Source organism: Manacus candei, unplaced genomic scaffold (assembly GCF_025592945.1).
Source record: "Manacus candei isolate 608988 ecotype Guabito, Panama unplaced genomic scaffold, ASM2559294v1 h1tg000014l, whole genome shotgun sequence".
NCBI lineage: Eukaryota > Metazoa > Chordata > Aves > Passeriformes > Pipridae > Manacus > Manacus candei.
Window position 1 is genome coordinate 34425624 of NW_026138062.1, and position 13256 is coordinate 34438879.

At 38.3% G+C, this 13256-nt stretch overlaps 1 protein-coding gene across 3 annotated transcripts in view; it reads right to left on the reverse strand.

Annotated features, from left to right (window-relative positions):
* Positions 1-13256, reverse strand: part of WASF3 (WASP family member 3) — a 70701-nt gene that overhangs the window by 49845 nt on the left and 7600 nt on the right. For all 3 annotated transcript variants that reach the window (XM_051779043.1, XM_051779042.1, XM_051779041.1), the window contains exon 2: positions 933-1024. The gene's annotated coding sequence lies outside the window, so the exon portion shown is untranslated. The remainder of the gene's footprint in view (positions 1-932; positions 1025-13256) is intronic.

The following is a 13256-nucleotide window of genomic DNA, read 5'->3' on the forward strand; positions in this document are numbered from 1 at the left end:
ACTGTGGTGTGCAATGCAGGAAAAAAAGAGTCTCTCCTACAAGTACTTTTAACCTCACCCTCACAGAAGCAAGAACAACAAACCTGGTCTCCAGCTTCTTCCACTGCTTAAAAGGTTTCTCTTTCCCACTGCAGAAGCCAACACGCTGCAGCCCCCAGAATAAATACACACACACACATATATATGTGTGTGTATATTTTATATATACATATATATATATATATATATATATATATACATATATATATATATATGCTTATCAGCTTTACTTATTCTAACAAAATTGTCTGCACTTTGGCAGCAGTCCTTCATTAGCACCTCCCAGCGTGTCCCACATCTTATGTCACACAGTGACCAACACAACAGATATTCCTCACCTAAAAGTCTACAGTGTTGAGTGTGGCAGCTGAGACAGATTGAGGGAGGGGGATATTTCCCCACAAAGCTAGTTTAATATCAATAAATATAAATCTTTTATTATCCGTTGCACTTTGAGGCAAACAAATATTTAACCTCAGCAGATTTAGTTTAAATCTCTTAGACAATACATCAACAAAGTACAGATTATACAGGGTAAAAGTAATTAACAGATTCAAATTTGTAAATCCAGTATCTCATGAACAACCATGAATAAAGTAAATTTATTTCTGTTTTCTACACAATAAGATTAGTATTTAACTGCTACTAGTCTCCTGACCTAGCAATGCTTTTGACATTTGTTTCAGGGCCTAATACAGCACATGTTCAACATCACAAAAATATAGACCTCCTTCCCAAGGCTAACTCAAAACCTTCTGAACCGTTTCCAAAATTCATCATGGTCTTCAGTTCAAGGGACTTACCACAGTCTTCAAAGCTATTTGTAACAGATTCACACAAATGCAAAGGAAGTGACAAGGAATGTTCAGTAAGAGCTCTCTTGAACAACTTACCATTTAAAAAGGAATACACAGAATATCTTCACTATTTACACGTTTTAGGAGACAGTGTTCTGTAACTTGCTAGCCCACTCAGGTGGCTTTCTCTGCAAACAAAGACAAATTTGAACTTAGTCTTTCAGTAATACAATAATAAAAGGTATGCATTAAAAATGGATTTCAGTTCAGTGATCAGATAAAAAAACTTAGTAAAACATGCATGAGTATAACATAGAAAATTTTAACTGTTTTGTGCTAAACATTTCCTGTTACAGCTTAATTTTTTTAAAGGTAAGAAAATAGCCTGTGTTATTTTATAATCAATGCCATTTATTTAACTGGATATATCTGCAGCGGAGGTAACATTTACTCACTTGAAGACTGTGGGGATGGAAAAATGAGATAATGGTCTATAGTAAAGCACAATAAAACAGCAGGTTTGAGTCCCTCTGAGATATTTCACAGCAAATTAAATATAACTAAACACAAATCCACTAACATAAACAGACTAAAAAAAGCAATGAGAATCTCCTGCAAAAATTAAGTATTGAGAGGTTTCCATAAAACTATTACAGTTCCTAGTATCAAGAGAATATTCTGAATTATAGATTAACTTATAAAAATCTAGTGTATGAATAAGTTTTTTGTGGTTAACATATAAATGCCCTTTCTAAAAGAACTGCACAAAAGCAATCTTTAAACTAGATCACTTGTTCATAGGAGACTAATACTACAGCCAGATTTTTAAAGGCTTCTGCTATGCATTTCTTGATGAACTTGCTTAAATATTTTAGACAATTAAAATTTACAAGAGAAAAAAATTTTGAAAAATACAATTATAAAACAGGATTTATAAGAAAGTCAAAGCATATAAAAAAGCAAAATATTAGAGCTTTAGCATCATGGTACCCAAAAACTCAATTCTAGTAAGCACTGATGCAATAACCACCTATTCCAGATATAATATTGCCCTCTAGTTAACTTGCTAACAAAATCTACCACTTGGGTAAGATCTTGATCCTCACTTAAACATTTATGTGCTTAGAGAAAGAACTGTTCTGAAGTTACACATTATAAAAGACTCATGTACACGTAAGTAATTCTCATTCTCATTACCAGGATAGGTGTACTCTAAGGGGGAAAAGTGCTTCCAAACACAGCTTCACAATCCCAACTACATTTACGTCAGACAGGATCCTATTAACCTAAGTTAACATACTTGGACCTACTGAAAGGGGTTCCAGAAGGGCCACAATGATTATAAGAGGGGTTGGAGAACCTCCCCTATGAAGATGGGAGCCTGGAGAAGAGAAGGCTCTGGGGAGACATCATAGCACCTTCTAGTCACTAAAGGAGGTCAACAAGGAAGCTAGAGTAGGAGTTTTTGCAAGGGCACGTAGTGATAGGACAAGGGGGAATGGCTTTAAACTGAAAGAGGGTAAATTCAGATTACATATGAGATAATTCTCCACTGTGAGAATGGTGAGACACTGGAACAGGTTGCCCAGAGAAGTTATGGAAGTGTTCAAGGCCAGGTTGGATGGGGTTTTGAGCAGCCTGGCCTAGTGCAAAGTGTTCCTGCCCATGGCATCTGATTGGAACTAGATGTTCTTTAAGGGTCTAGATGTTCTTTAAAGGTCTCATCCAGCCCAGTCCGTTCTATGATTCTGTGACCTCAACCAACAGTGATATACCTGTGGTTCAGAAAACAGGAAATCTGCTTTAGAGCTATTAGCACTAGATTAAAAACACTGCAGAACAGACATCATAGAGCACTTGTAGGACAAGGTGACCGAAACTTTATATAGAACTTAAACCCTCTAGTACTATCAGGGTGACCGAGAATGTACTTAAACACTGCATTAGCCTCAGCAGCAAAAGCACCTTACAAAGTTCTCAGTTGCACACATCAGCTACACAACCCTGTGTGCACATTGCAGTTTACCACTGCCACCAGTTACATCAACACACCATTTGCAGTGCTGCACTACACAAACAGGATCACTGAATCCATCCTGTGATAAAAGAACTCCTCACTCAAGTCAACAATATGTGTGACCTATGCAGGGATAAGAAGGAAGCTGAGAATTACCACCCAAAAGTGAGGATGAGACTCAGCTTTCACAGTGAAATGAAAGCAAATCAACTATTCTGACATATATTCCAGGGGTTGGTACAAATCCTTACATGGTTAAATAAAGACATCAAGGCATAGCCTATGTTACACAGGTTTAGATTTTTTTTTTAAATCAGATTTTTGGTTTTTTTTTTTAATTTTCAAGTGGAACATTGAAAAAGACCCAGGGTAAGCCACAGAAGAAATGCTGGACTCTCTCACTCTGTGTTCTACATTTAAGGCACATAGTTATGACAAAAAAAATGTGTCAAATGTTTGCAACATGAGATACAGAAAGTAAAACATATTTTGGTACACCACTAACAGTCCAGCAATATCTATCCACTGCCACAATTACAAAAATACACACACTTCCTTTTGAACGGACTCCTTCTTCCCACAAAATCCTCAAGAGGGAAAAAAAAAGCCAATGAAAGCCATTATAAAAAGAGTCTTACTCATTACCGAGTACATCACTGACTCCTCTGCCAAGTGCCCCATTTGACTCATTCACTGACTAAATTACAGAAAGTACTAAACAGAAAGTTTCAATGGCATAAGAATATATAGATGCCAAATGTGTAACACAAAATTCTGGTCAGAAATTTATATCCAGCTGAATTTTGTTTAAAACCAATGAACATTTTAAAGCTTTCTAAACAGGACTCCTAGAAATGAAGAGATTGTAGATAAGCAATTTGAAGAACAAGCTATATGGTACACAGAGGATTACTTCAAAAATCCACAGGGAAAAAAAAAACAGAAAGGATTTAATGCAAGACATAACTTTTACACAGATTGAGGATTAAAAGTATCCAAATGGCAGGTCATCATCAAAATGGTGAAAAAAGGATTTTATTTTAAAGTCTGCTTTCTGGAGTGGGGGAAGGTTTTAAAACATGCTGTCATATATGGAGATCCAAAGCTTACTACTGCAGTTTGAATTTAAGTAACTGCTTTACCAAGGTATACACACAAAAAAGGAAGCAATTTAAATCTTCAGTACTGGTTTGCCTTGTTAACTTCCTGTGTGAATTCAATCTTAAAAGCATGAAGCAATCTTGGAAACTACTGTAACTCTGTAACAGACATTTGGAAAACCCTGACAGGTTCTGAAGTCTTCAAAGAGTAAAACCATGTATCAATTAGCAGTTAGGTGCCATTCCACTTGGTCTTAAGTGCTTCTACAGTGGGATGGGGAGCTTTTCTGTAAAGAGCCATACAATCCATTACTTAGAACTAAGGGCCTCTCAGTGGCCCATGGTAAGCATTTTTCATGAGATTGATCCAGACAACTCAAACATTTCTTATTTTTAAACTAGGTTTCATCCAGATCCCAATCTTAAATTTGGGCACAGAACAGGGGCAGCATAAAGACACAGCAGCTTATGTTTTCCAGTGGTCTTTAATTTAAGATTCACTTGCTGTTGTCTAGCCTGAACTCTGAGTCTCCACAAACATCCAGAAATGTAGAATTAGTTGGGACATACACTGTACTTGGAGTGTGGAGAGCAATCTGCCCCCTGACAAGACTTCAAGGGATGGTTTCATACTTAGCATCTTTTTGAGAAGCACTTTGATGGTTAGACTTGGTCACAGTACCCAATGTGTCCTTTACCACTGATTCCTTCCAAATATATTCAAAGCTTTTGAAGTTTTTCTTTCAAGTACAGGCAGATAAACTAAAAATATCTGACCTGTGTGGAGTACCTGGTATCTTTTATTCCTTTTCACTCACTGGATTATGGTACAAATATTCACTGCTTGACTGAGGATAGCAGTCCTTCAGTACTGGGCAGAGGAGATCCATCTAAACTGCAGGCTCGAAAAATCCTAAATATCTTGTGGAATTTATCTGAAGTTAAACACCTGATCTTCAGAGATTTTATAATCTACAAAATACAGCCTGTCAAGCCTATGAGCCAGCTGGCAACAGCACTAGGTTTATCACACATTCTTGGCTAATAAGAAGCATTGACCAGCCCCCACACCTGTCTCCTCTTTGGTACCTCAACAGCAAGAGGCTTGCCCAGAACTACACTCTCTTCTTAATGATCAACAGTGACTCTTTACTGCAAGTTAAGCCAAAGATTGCACCACAAATTACTAGTACCAACCACAAAAGACAGGAAGTAGCTCTCTCATCTTTGATCCAAAAAAGAAAGGGTTCTCCCATTACCAGCAAAGAAAAATGTCCAATAGTTTTGAGAAGGAACAAATTTTAGATGGGATGTCAGTATTAAAATGCTTTCAAACACTTGAAAAGGTTTGTTGGCACCATTTACCAAGTTTAAATCTTCACAGGTAACAAACCTAATCTTACTGCACAAGTCTTCTGTACTACCAGCTTGCTCCTTCTCCCAGTATAGTCCTGCACTTTTGTTTGGGGTCTACATCTTTACAGAATGGCAAAGAGCTCCCTCCCAGCTCCACTCCCAGTGTCCAGAGATATCTCCCTAATGCTTTACATAAAGCAATAATGAAGCCCTTACTCAAGTGGATCCCCATTTTGATGTAACAACACTAAAAATGGGTCATCCTCAGCAGACTGAGGCGCTGTAATTTTGTTACCCACCCAGCATTATATAAGCACAGTTTTTCAGTTACAAGGATTTAAGAATATGTTTCTTAAAAAAAAGTCCCTTAAATTCTATTTTCATTCAACCTCATTTATTGTGGTTAGCAGACAATGCTAAAAAGCACGAACACCTAGACATGCTTTGTATAAGTACCTCAGACAGATAACCTGTGAGGGCTCATTAAAGGGATTAGTCCAAGGCTAGATGATGGGAAAGACAGAGAAGACAGAGGTAAAGGTGTTCAAGTTAAATGCTTTACTGAGACTGAATATGGTGATATGAGCAACAGAAGAATATTGTCAGATAGTTAACAGTCAACATTCAAAGCGAAAAGCAGACTTCACCTTGTCCTGAACAAAACTAAAGATTTTCTTTAGCTAATACTTCTCCATAAATAGTAGAGGGTCACCCAGTTTGTACTCTACTGTGTCATGACATTAGAGAGAAGTGGCAGAATTAGGGAAGTACAGGACACAGAACCCTACTGAAAAGTGTTAGTCAAAAATATCACATGTACACATACAAACCACTAAAATGAAACACCTATTAAGAGAGATAAATGAAACCTAGTAGGCTTCAGAACGTCTAAGAACAAAAGGCAAATTAAACAGAATTGACATAATATTTAAAAAGGGGAAAAAAATATCACATCTATAAAATGCAAGAGAGAAGGAGGCAGCAACAAGGTCATACTAAACTCAGCACTGCAATAGCTGACAGTCAGCTTCAATTCCATGGAATCAGAATTATGCAGATAGTCACAGGCTGGATCAAGTAAGCAGCTGCTCTCTCTACCACACCCCATTTAGGGGCAAGGTATATTTTTACATCTGGATCTAGCTGAAAGCAACCACTCACATCACTCCATGGCTAATTCCCCTATAGCTTGGTTTTGAAAGAGAAATAAAAAAGTGTAAGAGCATTCAGATTTAATGTTTGAGAATAGTAGGCACATCCTTCACCCTAGCAGACAGAACGATGCTTTGTGGCATAGAGCTGAGCACATGGAAAAAATTTCACCTTCCCTGTAATTATGTCCTCCAGGGAGGCCACGTCCTTTGTTCAAAACCCCATCTGAGATATGAAGCTTGCTTCCTTTGTGAAATGCTTTATGATCCCTTATCATCATCATCATCATCATGGCTAGGCTTCGCAAACGAAGATTTGGGAAAGGCTCTATCCACATTTGTTACAAGCACGCTGGTGGCTAATAAGGCCAATACGAGATAGACACGTCCGATTGCAATATGATCCCTTAAAAGGCTTTTTAAAGTACATGAAGGAGGAGGTCTAAAGAAAACATTGGACAAATATCTGTTGAAGACAGTCATGTGACTAAAAGGGGTGAATTAAAAACAATGGCATTCAGTGCTTTTTTTCATAGAACTATATAATGTCTTAGGTTGGAAGGAACTTCAGTGATAATCTAGTTCCAACCCCCTTGCCATGGGCAGGGACACCTTCCACTTCCACTACACTAATAATTTGACAACCTCTTCTGATAAAGTCACACACCTAGTGGATGAAGGGAAGGCAGTGGATGGACTTTTTCTGGATTTTTAGTAAGATACTAAGTTAGTATCCTTGCAGCATCCTTCTGGACAAGTTGTCCAACTGCAGGATGAACGGGTTCATGATGCACTGGGTGACGAACTGGCTGAAAGGCAAAGCTCAAAGGGTTACAGTGAATAGGGCTACATCCGTCTGGCAACTGGTCCCCAGTGTTGCTTCTCAGGGTTCAATTTTAGGACCAGTCCTGTTCAATAAACTTATCAACAATCTGGATGCACGAGTTAAGTGTACCATTAGTGAGTTTGCTGGTGATACCAAACTGGGAGGTGCTTCTGGCTTTCTTGAGGAACAGGGAGCTTTGAAGAGAGATCTACATATATTGGAACATTGGGCTATAATAAATGGGATAAAATTTACAAGTCCAAATACTGGATTCTGCACCCAGGACAGAGTAATGCCAGACACCGGGAAAGGAGTGGCTGGAGAGCAGCCCTGCAGAGAGAGGGGATCAGGGGGTGCTGGTGGGCAGCAGCTCAGTGCAAGTCAGCAGGCAGTGAGCTCTGGCAGCCAGGAGGGAAAATCCTACCCCAGGATGCATCAAACAGCATCACCAGCCAGGAAAAAGAGGGGACTGTCCTGCTGTATTCAATGTTGGTATGGGCTCACTTTGACCACTGTGTGCAGTTCTGGGCCCCACAATTTAAGAAGGTTGTGAAGGTCCTTGAATGTGTCCAAAGGAGGGCAACAAAGCTGGAGAAAGGGCTGGTAGGAAAGTCCTGTGAGGATTTGGGGTTTGTCTAGTTTGAAGAAACAGAGCCTGAGGGGAAACCTCATTGCTCTCCACAGCTTCCTGAGGAGGGGATGTGGAGAGGGAGGTGCTGAGCTCTTCTCCCGGGGATCTAGTCACAGGATGGATACCTGGGAATGACTTAAAGCTGCACCAGGGGAGGTTCTGACTGGATAGTAGAAAGTATTTCTTTACTGAGGGGATGATCAAACATTGGAACAGGCTTCCTGGTGAGGTGGTCAATTCCCTAAGCCCATCAGCGTTTGAGAGGCAGTCTGACCAAGGCTCTTAATAACCTGCTTTAACTTTTGGTCAGCCCTGAAGTGGTCAGGAAGTTGGACTAGGCAAACACCATAGATCCCTTTCAACTAAAATTCTATTCTTATAAACAGCTCTCTCTCATATATACATACTTAGGTAATTAATACTGCAGTTTAGCTCTCACTATTTATAAAGCCTTGTGTATCTATAGATACAGATATCTCCATATACATTAAACCAGTATATTTTACCAGTAGGACACAGACTGGAAGATACTTGTGAAAAGTGTGGGGTTTCCTTCAATTTGAAAGTCTCAGAAAGTATATCAATTGCTTTTAGACAGATGTAAGTATCATAAAGATTAAAGAGCCATCATTTGTAAAATTAAAACCCAAGGGAGTTAAATAGTTAGTGACTCCTTAGAGATGACCTACAGGGTTCAATTAAGGACACTAGCAGATAAAGAAATAAGGAGGATAAGAAGGGAGGGAGAGAAATTACAGCATTTTAACAGGTGAAACTTATGTATTTAATTATCCCATTTTACAACCCAGTTGGAAAGCTGCTCTTGAAAGAGACTGGCATACTTTAGTATTAACTACATGGTTCAAGTTTATCCCACTTTCTCAAGGTTATTTTTTTCTCCCTCTCCTCCTATTTTTAAAAGGCCAGATGAGACAGGCAGTTTTGTTTGTTTCTTCTGGGTCTTTTTTGTTATTAACATTTTTACTTATAAGCCACTTAAACTAAAGCAGTTTTGTATGGATCTGTGATCTCAAATCTCGCTCAATGTAGAGGAGCTTAGCAGTTTAGGAACATCAAACAAATCACAGAAATCCAAAAGTATGTGAAATAAAGTCCGCTCTTTCTTTTGAAAAGAGGTTGAAATGGCTTAAAATCATCATGTCTGCTGTTACCATTAGATTTTTATGGTTTTAATTAAGACCTGTTTTCATAAAAGGGAATTTTAAAACACTATTTAATATGGGTAATGAGAAGTATCAACATCATTATCCTAATCATGTAACCCGTCCAGGTTACCTACTTCTTTACCATCAGATTCAACACCAAGCAGTTGATATTAACTGAAGAGAATTGATTTGCCTATTCCCACTAAATATTCTCAAATTCGACAAATCCTATTTTTCACATTATTTCACTATGACTTTCACAGCCATGTTCAGTACTTTCTATTGGGGGAAGGGAGAAGAGGCAGTCAGCTGCCACAAGTGTAGCATCTTACAAAGTAATTTCCATTAAGAGATTTTGAAACAATAACAAAGATCATGATCTGACCACAAAGTCTAAGAAAACCTAAATTACTTAATACATACATACTATATATATCTCAGATCTCTCCTAACTGTCCATAATAAAGTGATTGCAGGTATATGGTCCTACTCTGTACTGGTTTCTTGCCTGCATCCCTTCTTCAGTCTTCCGACAACCAGAAAACACCCATTTCAACTACATTGTCAAGTCCTGCTCCCTTTGCCTTCCTCTACATTTCAAAAACTACAAATAATTTAGATTTCCAATAATTAAAGATTTACATCATGTAAGATGCAAAGTAACTTGACTTTGGGGGCGGAAAAAAAAAAAACATTAAATGTTTTGAAATAGTGGCATTTGATTGCTGAAAGGCAAGGGCTGCCAAAAAATTGCAGGGCTTTTTTTTCATTTGAAGAGCAACAGCTCTTCTCTTTAACCCTGTGTAGGCAGGAGTGGAGGCACAGAATGTACCACAGGAAAGGAGGCGTGCCACGTCCCAAGGCACCATGCCTGCTCAGGCAGCAGCTGACAGCTCCAAAGCAATGTGCAGCTTACACTTGGAAACGGAAGCAACCAGGTATTTTGGCTATTACTGACCACTTTGCTCCAGGATGGGAAGAAAGAGAAGGGACAGCAGGGAACCTGGGACAGCTTCAAATCCACCTCTTCCCACCTCCATATTAAAAAAGCAGAAGCCAGACAATGCTTTGGGGCTCCAGCTCCACCTCCCAGCGGGCAGGGCTGCACAGGTGTGACACACGGCTTCCTCCTTCCCTCTTTGCTTAACAGCTGCTTGGGGATGGCAAAAGAGCAGTAGAGGAATAAAATATAACCAAAAAGAGAAGTTCAGTTAAAAGTTTGAGAACTTCTCATATTCAGTGCCTTCAGCTTTTGCTCACAGTACACCAGCACATGCACTGCAGATGCGTGGAGGCTTACAAGCAAAGCCACACCAGATCAAGAACTCGATGCCTTTACTCTTCTACCACGTGACCTTGGTTTGAAATCCTCCTGTAACTCTTCAGACATGACCTCTAAGACCAACAAGTGGTGAGGTGGTAGAAGCACCACAATAATCTGAGCTGACCACTCAGGTTGTTACAGGTTATGAAATCCCTGGCAAATTCTGCATCAAGTACAATGAACTAAAACAGATCATCCAAAATGGCATGGAACCATGTTTGTTTTGGGGATTGTTTTTGTTGGTGGTTGGGGTTTTCTTTTCAAAGTCTCCTTTATGAGGTAGCACTTAAAACTACTGCCTGATCCCAAATAATATAATTTTTCTTTCAGCACAGCATAGACGCATACTGGCTTTCTTATTTTAGAAACTCTTGCTGCAGATTACCATGGGAATCACCCTTTTTTTTAGAGGTTATTGCCCCCAACCCTTTTAAGATCCTATATTTTCACAACTACCTCATTTTCAAGTATAACAATAGTACAGAGATGCTTTGCCCTTGAGAGAGGCGTTTATTTAGGAGTGGCCTGTTACCAGGTTAACATGTAAATAACTATGTTCTGCACCAAAACTACTATTTATGGGCAGCTGTTCCATAGGTCATGTTCTTTTATACTCAGAATCACCAAAAGCCGTTTCAAGCCTGCAGAAAAACATACTGCTCAAGTATAAACTTTGGCCAAGTTTATACTTCTTTAAATACCCAATAGGAAATCTGATTTAAATCAGCAAGCTCTGTATGCTTTGAAAAAGAAAAGAGGATCAACACTTCATTATACACCTGCAAAAATAAGCAAAAAAAAAAAATATGTAAGGCGTATTTTATAGAACACTACTAATATAATGCAAATTAAGTAATCCACAGTGGAATTCAATTATTTCTACAGTCTTATCTTCCTACAGTTACATTTATTTCAGTATTTTGTTCAAAATGGATTTAGAAAGCTCAAAAATACACTTCTGACAAAAGAACACTTGTCCTTCAAGCTTTGTATTTCAGACAGGCTTTTGTTTGATGGTTTCCTCCATATTTTAGTTCTAAAATATCAGGTTGAACATCTGAAAGAGAATATAACAACTTTCAGTAACTCTTAATTAAATTCACTGTTTTTATTCTCCTAGATTCAACACCCATACTTCCTACCCTCACAGTTAAATCTCCCTAATGTTTCCCACTCAGTGCTAAAGCACATAATTTTTCTCCTTTTTTAGCCTATCCCTGAAGCACGAACCCAGACCAACTTCTTTGAGTAACTGTGACTGTTCTATGCCATGTTTATTGTTCTGCGATCAGGCAACAAAGAAAGTTATCTTTCACCAACAAATCAAAGCTGTTCACTGTTTAAACTGGCATCCCTTAGGTTAACAAAACATAATTTAACATATTTTCTAATGCTTCATATTCAAAGGCATTAACAGCCATAATTCCACCAAGATGAACAAGAGGCTCAAACTACCAATTTACAGCCATAGATCTTCCAGTGAACATCACCCTTACCATAAGTATAATAGGAATCCGTATTTTTTATATACCTGAACCTCAACATTTAATTTAGCTTTACAAAACTTAATTATTATAGGCTCCTTATGAGCTTCTCTAACTTGCTCAGCTAACTTGGCTGAGGGAAACTTTTGTCAAGCTTTGATAAGCATTTAGCAGCTTCAGGGCTAACTGTGCTTGTTGTTTCAACCTTGAGAACCAACTGTACGGACACATTACTGTATTTAAGATTCCAGAAGCATTTAACATTTGATTCGGCTGAAAATACAGTTCTACTACAAGATTTGAAAATAAAACCACTTTTTCCTCTTTTAGAAATCCATGATGATGCCAAACATATGCTTATTTTCCAAACAACAACTGTTTAAAAGAAAGAATACTCTTTCTGATGTTCCTGCCAAAAATAACATTCTGTGGCTTCAAGAAATTTGATAGTAAGCAGTTCACTCAGTTAAGGGAGGAAGGATTTGCATTTGGCAAGGATTTACACTTCATGTGTTGCATCTACTTCCCTCCATTTTAGATTTCTTCAAGGATGGATGTGGCAGTAGGAAGGGTTTTTGTTGTGGTTTGGTTTTATTACATCTCCAAGTATTTCACTCTCAAAAAAAAAGGCATCTGTGGGTTTTACTAGAAATGACATGAAGCAGAAATTCATCACAATGTTTTTCTTTTTTACAGGGGATACTAGGATATAGAAGACAGTTTCAAAGGGAAGTAAAAGAAGACTTCAGAAGAAATGCACTAGAGAGAGTTTGCAGCAGGAGGAAGTGGAACAGAAAATGCAAATGAGGAAGTAGCACACAAAGAACATTAACAGCTTCATCTCAAAACATGGGACAGAGACAGAAAGCAATGGATTTGGGGTTTCAGCTGCTGTTGTCACAGGCAGCAATACTACCTGCCCAATAAAGTTATTTCACTGCTGCCTCAATAGTTTCAGATTAAAGGACAAGACAGTTAACAGAAACATATAAATTGGACTATATACTTCATAAGACTTATTTCTGTACATTTCAGAAAGCCACAATTTTAAGACAAAGGTCCAATATGCTACAATATTTGACTTTGTCCTTCATTAATAACTCACAGAAATAGTAACTGGACCAATTTACTGAATAATGTAAAATGTTTAGTCCACTTAAAACATCTACAACAACAGAAGTTCTGAAATTTTCCTCAGTTGTGGAGTTTTACCTGCCATTTCCCAGCTTTTGCATGTAGAGTTATAAATCCCATTGCACAGAATCTTTCCATCACCCTCCAAGATACAGAAATTACTGAAGACTGCTAAACCTGCTCCAGCATCAAGCCAGCTGAGTGACCAAGCATGACCGCAAGCTGCAGATC